The sequence below is a fragment of the Aegilops tauschii genome, chromosome 1 (assembly GCF_002575655.3).
Source record: "Aegilops tauschii subsp. strangulata cultivar AL8/78 chromosome 1, Aet v6.0, whole genome shotgun sequence".
Taxonomy (NCBI): Eukaryota; Viridiplantae; Streptophyta; class Magnoliopsida; order Poales; family Poaceae; genus Aegilops; species Aegilops tauschii.
The window spans coordinates 372,966,757-372,978,701 of record NC_053035.3 but is presented as its reverse complement, the minus strand read 5'-3'; the positions used below and the strand labels follow the sequence as shown (position 1 = coordinate 372,978,701).

Below are 11,945 nucleotides of genomic sequence, written 5' to 3'. Positions count from 1 at the left end.
CACGACTATCCATGATGGTGAAAGCGATGAGGAAGAATACGAATCTGAAGATGTAGACAGACAAGAGGTTTGTCAAGAAGAAGGTGAAGAGGTGGTATGTGTGATCCAGCGTGTCCTATGTTCCACACCACAACTCGATGACACACAACGGAAGAAAATATTTGAGAGCAAATGCACGGTGAATGGCAAGGTATGCAAACTAGTGATTGATAGTTGCAGCTGCGAGAATCTTATCTCCCAGAAGTTGGTGGACCATTTAAAGCTTGAAACCCATTATCATCCAAATCCCTACACTATTGGATGGATCAAGAAAGGAGTGAATATGAGGATCACCAAACAATGCAACCTGCCACTTTCTTTGGGTAAGCATTATCGCTCAAATGTGTTGTGTGATGTGGTTGACATGGATGCCAGCCATGTTCTTCTTGGGAGGCCTTGGCAATTTGATGTGGATACTACACACAAGGGCAAGGAAAATTCTTACTCTTTCATTTGGAACAAGAGAAGGATCATTATCTTACCAAACAAACCCGAAGGTAATACCTCTAAGGAGGAGGGGAAAACTATGTTAACTATCTCCCATACCTCTCATGAGTTTATGGAAGACTTGAAGGAGGCAGATTTGTGTGATGCACTTATTGTAAAGGGAGAAGAGCACCTGACTGTTGAAATTCCAGCAAAGGTACGTGGTTTATTGGCAGAATTTCAGAACATACTTGGGGAGCCACATGGCTTGCCACCGATGAGAGGAATTCAACATAGAATTGACTTACTTCCAGGAGCAAGTCTTCCTAATCTCCCACAGTATCGAATGAGCCCAAAGGAGCATGGTATATTGAAGGAGAAAGTGGAGGAATTGTTGCAAAAGGGGCACATTCGAGAAAGTATTAGCCCATGTGCTGTACCAGCCCTACTCGCGCCAAAGAAAGATGGATCTTGACGCATGTGTACGGATAGTAGAGCCGTTAACAACATCACCGTAAGGTATAGATTCCCTATTCCCCGTCTGGATGATATGTTGGATCAGCTTAGTGGAGCAAGAGTGTTCACAAAGCTAGATTTTAGAAGTGGATATCATCAAATCCGTATAAGACCCGGGGATGAATGGAAGACCGCCTACAAGACAAAGGAAGGGTTGTTTGAATGGCTAGTCATGCCATTTGGACTCTCAAATGCACCAAGTACCTTTATGCACTTAATGAATCAAGTCCTTAGACCCTTCTTATCCCCCTTTGTTGTGGTCTATTTCGATGACATCTTGATCTATAGCAAGGATGAGGATGAACACTTTGATCACATTCGGAAGGTGCTAGAAGTACTAAGGGAAAATGAGCTCTACGTCAACTTGAAGAAATTTGTTTTCCTGCAAACACAACTTCTTTTCCTAGGATTCGTCATAACATGTGACGGCATTCGTGTTGATGATTCTAAGGTTGAAGCAATCCGAGAATGGCCAACTCCTAAGACCATTTCTGAGGTAAGAAGCTTTCATGGCCTTGCAACTTTCTATAGGCGATTTGTTAAGAATTTCAGCACTATCATGGCACCAATTACTGAGTGTTTGAAGAAAGGAAAGTTCCAATGGGCAGAAGCAGCTGAAGCTAGCTTCAATGAGATTAAACAAAAGCTATCACAAGCTCCTGTCTTGGTACTACCTGATTTCAACAAGACTTTTGAGTTGGAGTGTGATGCAAGTGGAGTAGGCATTGGAGCTGTCCTATCTCAAGAAAGGAAGCCCATTGCTTTCTTTAGTGAGAAGTTAAGTGAAGCTAGACAGAAATGGAGTACCTATCAGCAAGAATTATACGCCATTTTTAGAGCGTTGAAAACTTGGGAAGTCTATTTGCCGCCTAAAGAATTCATTGTTTATAGCGACCATCAATCCTTGAAGCATTTTACAAATCAAAAGCATGTTGACCGCATGCTAGCAAGATGGGCATCATATCTTGAGAGGTTTAACTATCTCATCATGCAAAAATCTGGAATAACTAACAGAGTGGCCGATGCTTTGAGTCGTCGTGCATGCCTCTTGATTTCTTTTGAAGCTGAACTTATGGGCATGGGTCAAATAAAGGAGTTGTATGAGGGTGACGAAGACTTTGGCCATGTTTGGGTAAAGCACGCAAGGGACCAACCATTAGGTGATGACTATTTGATGCAAGATGCATATCTCTTCAAAAATGATCGTTTGTGCATTCCAAGAAGTTCTATACGTGACAAGCTGGTTAGAGAGCTCCATTCAAGTGATCTTAGTGGCCATGTTGGATGGGACAAGACTATCGCTAACCTGGAAGCTCGCTACTTTTGGCCACAACTAAAGAGAGATGCTGGAAAGTTCGTTCAACGGTGCCCCGTATGTCAGACCTGCAAAGGCCAAGTCCAGAACACAGGGTTATACATGCCTTTGCCTGTTCCTGTTGTTCCATGGAAGGACATTTCTATGGACTTCGTCTTGGGCTTGCCAAGAACAAGACGAGGAAGTGATGCTGTATTTGTGGTGGTGGATAGATTCTCTAAGATGGCTCATTTCATCCCATGCCGCAAGACAACGGATGCTCATCATGTGGCAAACCTATTCTTTCGAGAAGTGGTCAGACTTCATGGAGTTCCAAGGTCCATTGTCTCAGACCGTGATAGCAAGTTTCTTGCTGCATTTTGGCTCACTTTGTGGAAGCAACTCAACACTGAATTGAAATTTTCTAGCACTGCTCATCCACAAACAGATGGACAAACGGAAGTGGTGGACAAGTTTTTGGGTAATCTGATCCATTGCATTTGTGGAGAAAGAAAGGGGCAATGGGATTTGGCTTTATCTCTTGCAGAGTTCTCCTACAATAACTCCAAGCATGGATCCACAGGAAGGAGCCCTTTTTCCATTGTCTACACTAAAGTTCCAACACATGTGGTGGACCTGGTGAAGCTGCCATCAAGGGGAAACTCAAAATCAGCATTGTCCTTTGCAGATAATTACACCGAGTTATTTGAAGAGATTTGCGGCGCTTTGGAAGCACAAAATCAGAAATATAAACAACTTGCTGATTGCAAAAAGAGGCCAAAATCATTCCAAGTCAGTGATAAGGTGATGGTCTACCTCCGAAAAGAGAGGCTGCCTTTAGGTGTTAAAGGGAAACTTAGGCAGCGAAGGTATGGGCCCTTCTCTATCATGAGGAAGATAAACGATAATGCTTATGTGATAGATCTTCCAAGTGAAAGGGTATATCCAACACTTTCAATGTTGCGGACTTGACTCTCTATCATCCAGAAGAAGCGATCTATGAAGATAACTCGAGGGCGAGTTCCAAACAACCAGGGGAGAATGATGAGGAACACTAGATGAGAAGAAAGAAAACACATGCCAGATCTGTTTGGCTACTTCTAGATGCTTCCACTCTAGTGTAGTATTTCTTTCCTTTTCTTTTCTATCCTACCTACTGTTTTCTAGAGTCTTCTAGTTGTGAGTAGCTATGAGTAGAATGGTGAAACTTACATAATGTTTTCTAGAGTATTCCAGCTATAAGTAGAAGTATGTGAAGGCTTCCCAAAGCCCTATACATAGAGGTCCTCGCCTCTACTTTGGAGGCAGACTATGTACCCCTACCTATAATAGAACTTGTTGTTCTTATCTAAGATCTTGGAGTAGATCTTGTGCCTTAGGAGTTCTGGATTGAACTCTTGCTGCCCTATCAACCTACATTCGCCTCTAGAGCGATATCTAGCGTAGCATGTTGAAGCTGTTCCTTCAACACTTGTGCTGTACACATTGTAGCAGCAAGGTGGAGTTGCTCCTCCACAAACTTTGTGCTGCTTCACCTCCACAACCTCAGCACGCAGGCAGTTCACCTCCGCCACTGATGTCAGTTCAACGCCACCAGGAGAACCCTGTGCGTCAACACCCCTGTCAACCCCGTGCAACTTTGTTCTCTCAGCTTCAAAGAGGGTCAGTTCAGAACTTTGAACGCCCAGAGGTTCAGTTCAGAACTTGGCCTTGTGATACATTTGGTTTCTTTTCTGCAGCTCACACGACCCAAATAACAACTGATCATTTGATAAATTTTGGGTTCAGCTTCGCACTACGCAGGAGTGCATATTCTTCTGCTTGTAAGTTCTAATAATAGATGGGTGGTTTTGCTAATTAGTTCAAGCTCAAATAACAAAATTCCTCGCTGGATTGCATCGTTCTTATCTATTGTTTTTTTGCTCGATTCATATCAACCACTGCAAGTCCTTTTCTCCAGCCATGATAGAGATCCATTCAAATTAGTTGTTCTACGTTTACACATTCAGATATATGAGTTGATCTGCTGAAAGATACGATATGTGTACTGTTGATAATCTCAAACATGTTTTACTCAACTTTAGAAAACATGTAATATTATTGTGCTGCTTTGCAGTGTCTCCAGCAGTCGTACTTCTCCACGACGACAAGGACGACGTCGCCATGCGTGCACACTCTCCTTTCTTTCTACTTCCGAGACGGTGAGGAGCTCCAGCAGGTGGCCGCCGGTGGGATTCGCAGGTCAGCCCCCATCTTCCACCTCCCCGACTCTCCTCTTCAGCAGGAGCAACACCATTAGGATCTTGAAGTAAAATGAGGATGGCTGCAGCGATGCACCGTGCAGTTCGCCCGCTCCTGTCCGACAAGTTCCCACCGTGCATTTTTGTGTGTGTAGAAATTCGGCTGATCTAGTTCGCGAATTTGGTCTATTTGTTGTAAATCTGTCAGTTCAAGACAAGTGCCTTCTGATCCTAGAAATTAGGTCCTTTGTGAATATTGCTTGTTTCAGAAAGAAATAGACTTTGTAATTGCATCACATGGTGTACTGATCAACATAAACATGGTGTACTGAACAAAACATACACATTCTATCTATTTAGCCGTGAGTAACACTTAAAAAAGTTTGATATGCACAACAACAAATTGAATCTTTGATACAGGAATACACACACCCAATGCCACTGTAGATAGATAGATGGTCACCCCCTACCTGATGTGTTTAATTCAAAGTTCCAAACCCAATGTAAACTGCTCCTGCTGCTTAACAAAAAAATCACTTATTTGGACTGAGGAATATTACTTATTGCCATGATCTATTGAAGCCAAGATCCGCTGCAGCATTCAAATCCCTTCAATTCACTTCTATCTCCCTTGATAAGTTCAGTGTGTGTAATTGAAAAAACAAAAATATAATAGTTCAGTTCACTTCAACCAGTTGATATTGGATTATATTGGTTGATTGCAAAATACTTTGGTGTTTGCCCATTGCCGTGGCCCTGCTCCCTAACCAACACCACCGGCCAACAACATGGCCCTGCGCCCTGACCATCGCCACGGCCCCTCCTTCTCGCGCTGCTGCATCGTGCACTCACCACGCCGTGTGTGGCATCCTCTCGGCGAAGCGCCCGTGCTGTGTCGCGGGCCAATTTTCCGGTGTCACCCTCCGCCGCCTCAGCGCACAGGCAGTTCACCTCCGCCACCCCAGGTCGTACACCACTACGAAGAGAGCCCGTTCAACTACGTGATAGAGAATTTTTGTACCAGACTTAGTATTAGTTCAGTGTGTAATCTATCGCCAGTCCATGAAAAATCACAGAAATAGTTGGTGTGTGTGCAGAAATATCGTCAGTGCAAGTTTCAAAATTATGTAAGTTTAGATATATCACCTAAATAAGTAATGATTTGCAGCGAGTTTCTTCCAAATTCTGTAAAGTTTAGATATATCACCTAAAGTATTGTCAGTGCAAGTTTCAAAATTTTGTAAGTTTAGATATATCGTAAAGAAAAATTGATGAGTCACCGTCTGCTTTATATTCATGTTCTCTGCGGCACAGGTAGCAGTGGGACTGACTCGGAGTGATCCCTGAACCATTTGATTAAACGCCATGGTTTCCAACTATGGTAATGCTACTAGAAAGTGTTAGAGGCCATGAAGCCTCTTGGCTTCTCCAATAAGAAGGTTTGGCTAGTCCTGAAGCGCCTCCTCAAGTTTCTGAGTACGCGATGCGTCGATGGACGCATCCTAGGTGGCCAAGCACGACGTGTTTTGTCCTGCACCCAGAAGCTTTGGAGGCGATGTGTTGCCCTTAGTACTTTCTTAACAAATCCAGCAGTGCTGGTTCATATCCCTATTTTTGAGTCACCGACTAATTGCCAAGTCGTCGCGGCGTGGCTGGCTCGCGCAGGCGACTTGACTCAGGGAGCAAGTCGCGCGACTCGCGTGGCTCGCCGGCGACTTGGGGCGATTAGTCGCATGACTCGCTTGCTCGCTGGCTCGCGTGGCTTGCTGCTGCTATATATGTCATCATGTGGGGACTGGGGAAGGAGGAGGACCGAAGGAAAGAGAGCGCGGGGTGGGCTCTATATGTGCTCTGCTTAGATGTAGTATATGAAAGAGAGTGCAGGGTGGGCTCTATATGTGCTCTGCTTAGATGTAGTATATTTTCTCTGTTGTATATGTGCTCTTCTGCTGCTGTATATCTATGTGCTCTGCTGCTCTATGTACTGTTGTGGCATGGCGACTTGGGGCGACTAATCAAGCCAAGTCGCTGACTCAAGCTAGCAAGTCACTAGCCGCAGCCTCGGCGACTTGGCTTGACTCGGCGACTCAAAAACCTTGGTTCATATAGAACTTGAAATTACCTATCTGCCATGGGGATGTACTGCCCTCAGTACTCTCTCAACAAATCTAGCAGTGCAGGTTCTCTCGTGCACTAAGTATTTCCGGCGGCGATGCCTGCTTATATATTTCTGCTTTCATGTATTAAACCTTACAACCTGGGACTATTTCATGATAATATGTGAACTGAAAGAAAGGTTCAGCTATTTGTTATTTTAGCTGAGTTTAATTTCTTATTCTCGTTTAGTTCAAATTCGTATTCTACTTCAGTTCATTTTCTAAAATTTTGTTTAGTGTTATACATACCCAAGACTAGAACTCTTGGATGATTACATTAGATGAGTTAATTAATTAAATATGTTTTCCAACCTCAGGTGCAACCTTGCCAGCAACGTGTTGACGGTTCCTCTATTTCTCTTGTTGCTACTCCAAGCCGCAACACCTCATGCCGTCATCATCTCTGCAGGGCCACTGCTCCAACCTGTCCCCTATCGCAGCCCCACCACTCGTTGCCGATGCACTCCAACCCGAGGACCTCCAAGATGGAGGTCGCCTCGCAGCCTAGCGACGAGGTAACTCATCTTCCTTGTGCGTCCTTTGCCCACTGTGCACCCTGCTGCCCTCGACCTCCTTCCTCACAGGCATGCTACCCCAAATTTTATTTTGATTTTCAGTTTAACTTGTGTGTTCTTTTCAGTGCATTATGCTTTAAATGTGCAGAGTCCTGAGGCAAAATGATACATTTTAGTTTGCTTTGCCGTAAGGGCATTGCTGAAAATTAACTTCTGTCTAAACCTATAACCATCCATTTCGAAAACAGATGCTACTTTACTTTGCATGGATCCTGAATAAACACCATAGGGATGGCTAAACTTATTTGCTCTAGTCATCCCTGGTGCCCTTGCTGAATAAACACCACCAGGAATAGAAAGCAAATAGCTTATGTCTAAACTTATTTGCTCTAGTCGCCATTCCCTCCGGCGACACCGGCTCCTCCACCCCCATCGCAGTGCTCTGGACGTCATCCTGGAATAGCAAGGATGACTTGGTGGTCAATGGGATTCCCTGCAGTGGCCAAATCGCGATGCTCATGATCTCTGCCTCCATCAGCTCCACTTCGCCGGAGCAATCAGTCCAGAGGAGGAGGTGTAGCCGGTCCACCCGATCTCCGACGTCTTATTCCACCTCCAAAAAATTTCTTTTTGATTTCTATTCTTCGTCACAGGTTCACTTCTATTACCTCGGTGCAAAAAGTGCCAAAAAGATCAGTTCGGACTTACTAAATGTCCATATTGTACATAGTATTTGCATAGTCTTAAATTTCTGGAAAACAAGCTTCCATACAAAGAAGGTTCAGTACAAGGAAAATGGGTCAGTCAGTTCATCCATATGCAAACCCTGGTAACGAAACATACCCCTGGAGTTCCTTCCACGACGCCTCGACCTCCTGTTCAGCCATGGATTCTTGCCATCCACCACGCCATCAGGAACACGATTGGTGAGAAACACCTTCGTGCTCCTCCTCTCCTACTCTTCAGTTCACATACTGCCATCCATGAAGGCCATTTTTCTTGTAATCTTGATTTTGATCGAACTGAAAGTTCAGGAGTTCTTCGGGGGACTGCTCATAGATGCAAAAAAGAGACAGAGAGAGAGAGATGCAAAAAAGAGACATAGAGAGAGAGAGGCTACTACAATTCACTTGGGGGATGCTTTGTTGTGCAGGATTTGGGGGGTGCCTAGTCTGGCAAGGGTTTTCAAGTATAATATGTGTGATGGTGGCAATTTTCAAAATCTTTAATAGTTCAAGTACATAAGAAAACATAAGTCCACTCTGTAAAAACAACAGTAGACGCAGAAAGTTCAGTTTTGCTATATACGATTGGTAATGCCGATGTGTTCCTTTGTGGTTTAGATTTCGGCAGTAAACTATGCAAACACTTTAAAGTACTCAAGTCCAACTTGCAAACCAGTAGCAGTCCTATAGTGCAACATGCATCAAATTCAAAAAAATAGCAAACCTGACTTGAAGCAAATTCGCATCTGGTTGTTTATTTCGTAGCTCATCGTTTCTAATATAAGCCAATGCTTCTATTCTAATCTAGTTTTTTATTTTGTAGCTCACCTTTTCTAATATAATGTTAAAAGTCAACTAGATGAAAAATTCTCTATGTTAGCGATCAGTACTAGTGCTCATCAGTACGGCAAGCAGCAGTACTAATTAGTATGACTTACACAAATACTAGTACTGATTAGTACTTTCTTAATGTTAAAGATGAGCAGTAAAAGATACAAGTTGCAGTTCCAGGGCAACCTGTCTCAGATCCTTTTCAGGTTCAGGTAATAAATGTTTGGTATTCTTATATACTTGCATCAGTTCAGACTCGCGGATACAATAAGTTGAGGGAAAACCCATACAAAAGTTCAAAGTTGAGAAACAGGGGTTCTTTGTTTCAATGTTCGCTAGTGTATGCAGATTGGTTTGCATGCATTTCATAGTTGGATGGCTACCGATCTCTATAAAACCTTGGAACCAGTGCTTGCATTACTAGTCCAACCATGCTAGGTAAAACTGAATGTACCTAGCCAGTTCAATAACATCATCTCCTTGTGCAAAAAAGTAGTTAAAAAGGTCAAACTGACATCTGCTTCAGAATGTCGCACAAAAAATATATTTATCTGTATTTGTCCTTTTCATGTTGATTTATTTGAAGTAAAACAAAAATAGCTCACTTTTGTGACTTTCATCATTTGAAAATCTACATGCCTGCAGTTCGAGGACGGACACCCCAGGTTCTCAAGCAGCAAAGTTATCGCACAAAGTCGAACTTGCTGTTGCACCATCTTCACCAAGTCAAACTTGCAGCAGCCAGGGGATCCACAATTGTTGGGAGCTGTTCAAGTCGAGCTATTACCGCAGTCCAAGTGTTACTGCGACCACCATCTTCACCCAGCGCTGCACCCATTGAGCACCCACACAGTGAGAACGCCATCTCATTTTTCTTTGAACATTTTCTTTCTGATTCATGCTCGCGGATGGATCAGCTACTATTCATTTAGTTTGTACTCTCTGAACTGTGGCTGGGGTTCTTCGCGCGCTAGCGCCGCTGCCGGCCCCGTACAGCTAAGTCCTTGGCCCACTGCACGCCTTGCTGCCCTCGACCTTCCTCTCACAGGCATGCTACCCCAACTTTCATTTTGATTCTCAGTTCAAGTTGTGTGTTCTTTTCGTTGCATTGTGCTTTAAATGTGCAAAATCTTGAGGAAATCCTGAAATATTATGTGTGCAATAAAGGTAATTAAGTGCCTTTAGAAATTCTGACAGTCCATCCCAGACTAAGCAAACAATACATGTTAGTGTTGGTTTTTTAAGAGAATTTAGTATTAGTTGATCAACATTTTGATGCTTTTTCACTATGTCTGCACTTCGTTATAGTTAAGCATTGATCCATTTCTCAGCTGCAAGTAAATAATGATCTTGCACTTCATTATAATGCCCTCCCCCTCTGTTTCTCTTCCTCTCTAAATCCCCTTTCTGTCACTAATTTATTTTCTCCCTGAATGCAGCACGAGGGAGGCTGGAGCGACTGCAGATCGGTGACAAGAGCCACTTCAGTTCTGTTGTTCGTGTATTGGAAGTACGTATCCTCTATCCGGGCAGGAGATAGAGGTAATTTCTCCCCTAATGCAACCTATTTTGTAAGTAGCCTGAGACCCATCATGTCCTATATACAGATTCAGAGTTTAACACATCAATGGAAGTTTGTTCTAAAAACTGAAATTGTTCTGGATGTACTGATAGATTAGTTGTTAATTATTGTAGTGTTTCGTTCTTGTAGAACAAAAATAAGATGTATGGGTTACTTCTTGGCCTAGCTGAGAGAACCCTCATGTTGAAAAGTATAAAGAAGTTCCGAAGCAATTCCTAGTATCTTTAGAAGCATTCATGGTTAAAAGCAACGACAATCTCCTCCGTTCAAGTTGAGCACTGGTCATCGTCCAAGTTGAGCGCTAGATGCCGTCCAAGTTCAAAGATGGTTGTATGCAAGTACAGAAGTTTGTTTTAGTGAGAAAAAATGCGGGTTTTTGGACAATATTATGTATGTTTGATTTGCTCAACCTTAGAACTTGGAGATATCCACTCTATTTTTCCATGATGAAGGCACACATGAGATCATGTGCAATGGTTATTCACCTATTTTGTTTCTTCAAATGTGTATTTTGTTTCTTATAATGTGTTGTTCCCCTGTTCGATGAGGTAAAACAAAGAAAAATAGTGAAAGTATCATTTAAGACTTGTCCGGTAGAAAGTGTGGAGAAGAAACAGAAGTTTTTAAAACAAGGGAATGGTAAAAATATAAGTCCGTTCAACTATATAAACCATGCAGGTACGATGGCGATGACGCCGTCAGTAAGGATGAAAGGAAAATTTAAAACTAAAACAAAAAGAGCTTCGAGTGATTATTTTTTGAGAAGTACAAACTCTCTAGTACCATAAGTTTGAATATTATTGTGCAAAAGGTACAAAAGAATGAATGCCCAGAAGAAAAGAACACTTACTGATAGAAAAAATACCTTGTGAAAGTTTAGAGCATAAAAAGGTCAAGTTGCAGAAAGAATGAAGTGCAGAGTTGAGCACTGGTCCGTTCAGCAAAAAAATTGCCCACTGCCGGGAATGAAGCAAAAAGCGCCAGAGCCGGGAAAGAAGCGAAAGGCGCAAGAGCCGCTGCTGAAGGTATGGAAAACGAGGTCTATTTTCTAGGACTTGCCGTACTGGAAGATCCACCGTGTGCCTCACAGCCTTGATGTCATGCATATCACGAAGAACGTGTGCGAGAGTCTGCTTGGTACCCTGCTCAACATGCCAGAGAGGACCAAAGATGGGCCGAAAGCAAGGGTAGACTTGAAATCAATGGGCATCAGGGAGGAGCTTCACGCTAATGATGATGATGATGAGGCGAAGCAGGACACGGAAAGTCGTCGCAAAGGCAAAAAGGCCAAGAAGACCGGAAATGACTTCCCTCCCGCATGCTTCACTCTAAGTCAGGAGGAGATCGATCAGTTTTTCACCTACCTCGTAGGAGTAAAACTTCCTTACGGTTACGCGGGGAAGATAAGCAGATACCTAGACTCAGCAAAGCAGAAGTTCAGCGGGATGAAGTCTCACGACTGTCACGTGCTGATGACGCAGATACTTCCAGTAGCAATCCGTGGGATCATGGGCACGCACGTCCGTGAAACGCTATTTGGCCTATGCAACTTTTCGACGTCATCTCTCAGAAGTCGGTTGGCGTGAGGCAACTTAGAAGGCTACAGGAAGAGATCGTGGTG

General features: G+C 43.3%; 1 long non-coding RNA gene across 1 annotated transcript; it reads left to right on the top strand.

The window, feature by feature from the left end:
* The first annotated feature begins 6,618 nt into the window (after positions 1-6,618).
* Positions 6,619-10,774, top strand: LOC120962995 (uncharacterized). The gene is made up of 3 exons (XR_006668982.2): positions 6,619-7,186; positions 9,388-10,284; positions 10,454-10,774. It is a non-coding gene; the product is annotated as an uncharacterized lncRNA (long non-coding RNA).
* The last annotated feature ends 1,171 nt before the right edge of the window (positions 10,775-11,945 follow it).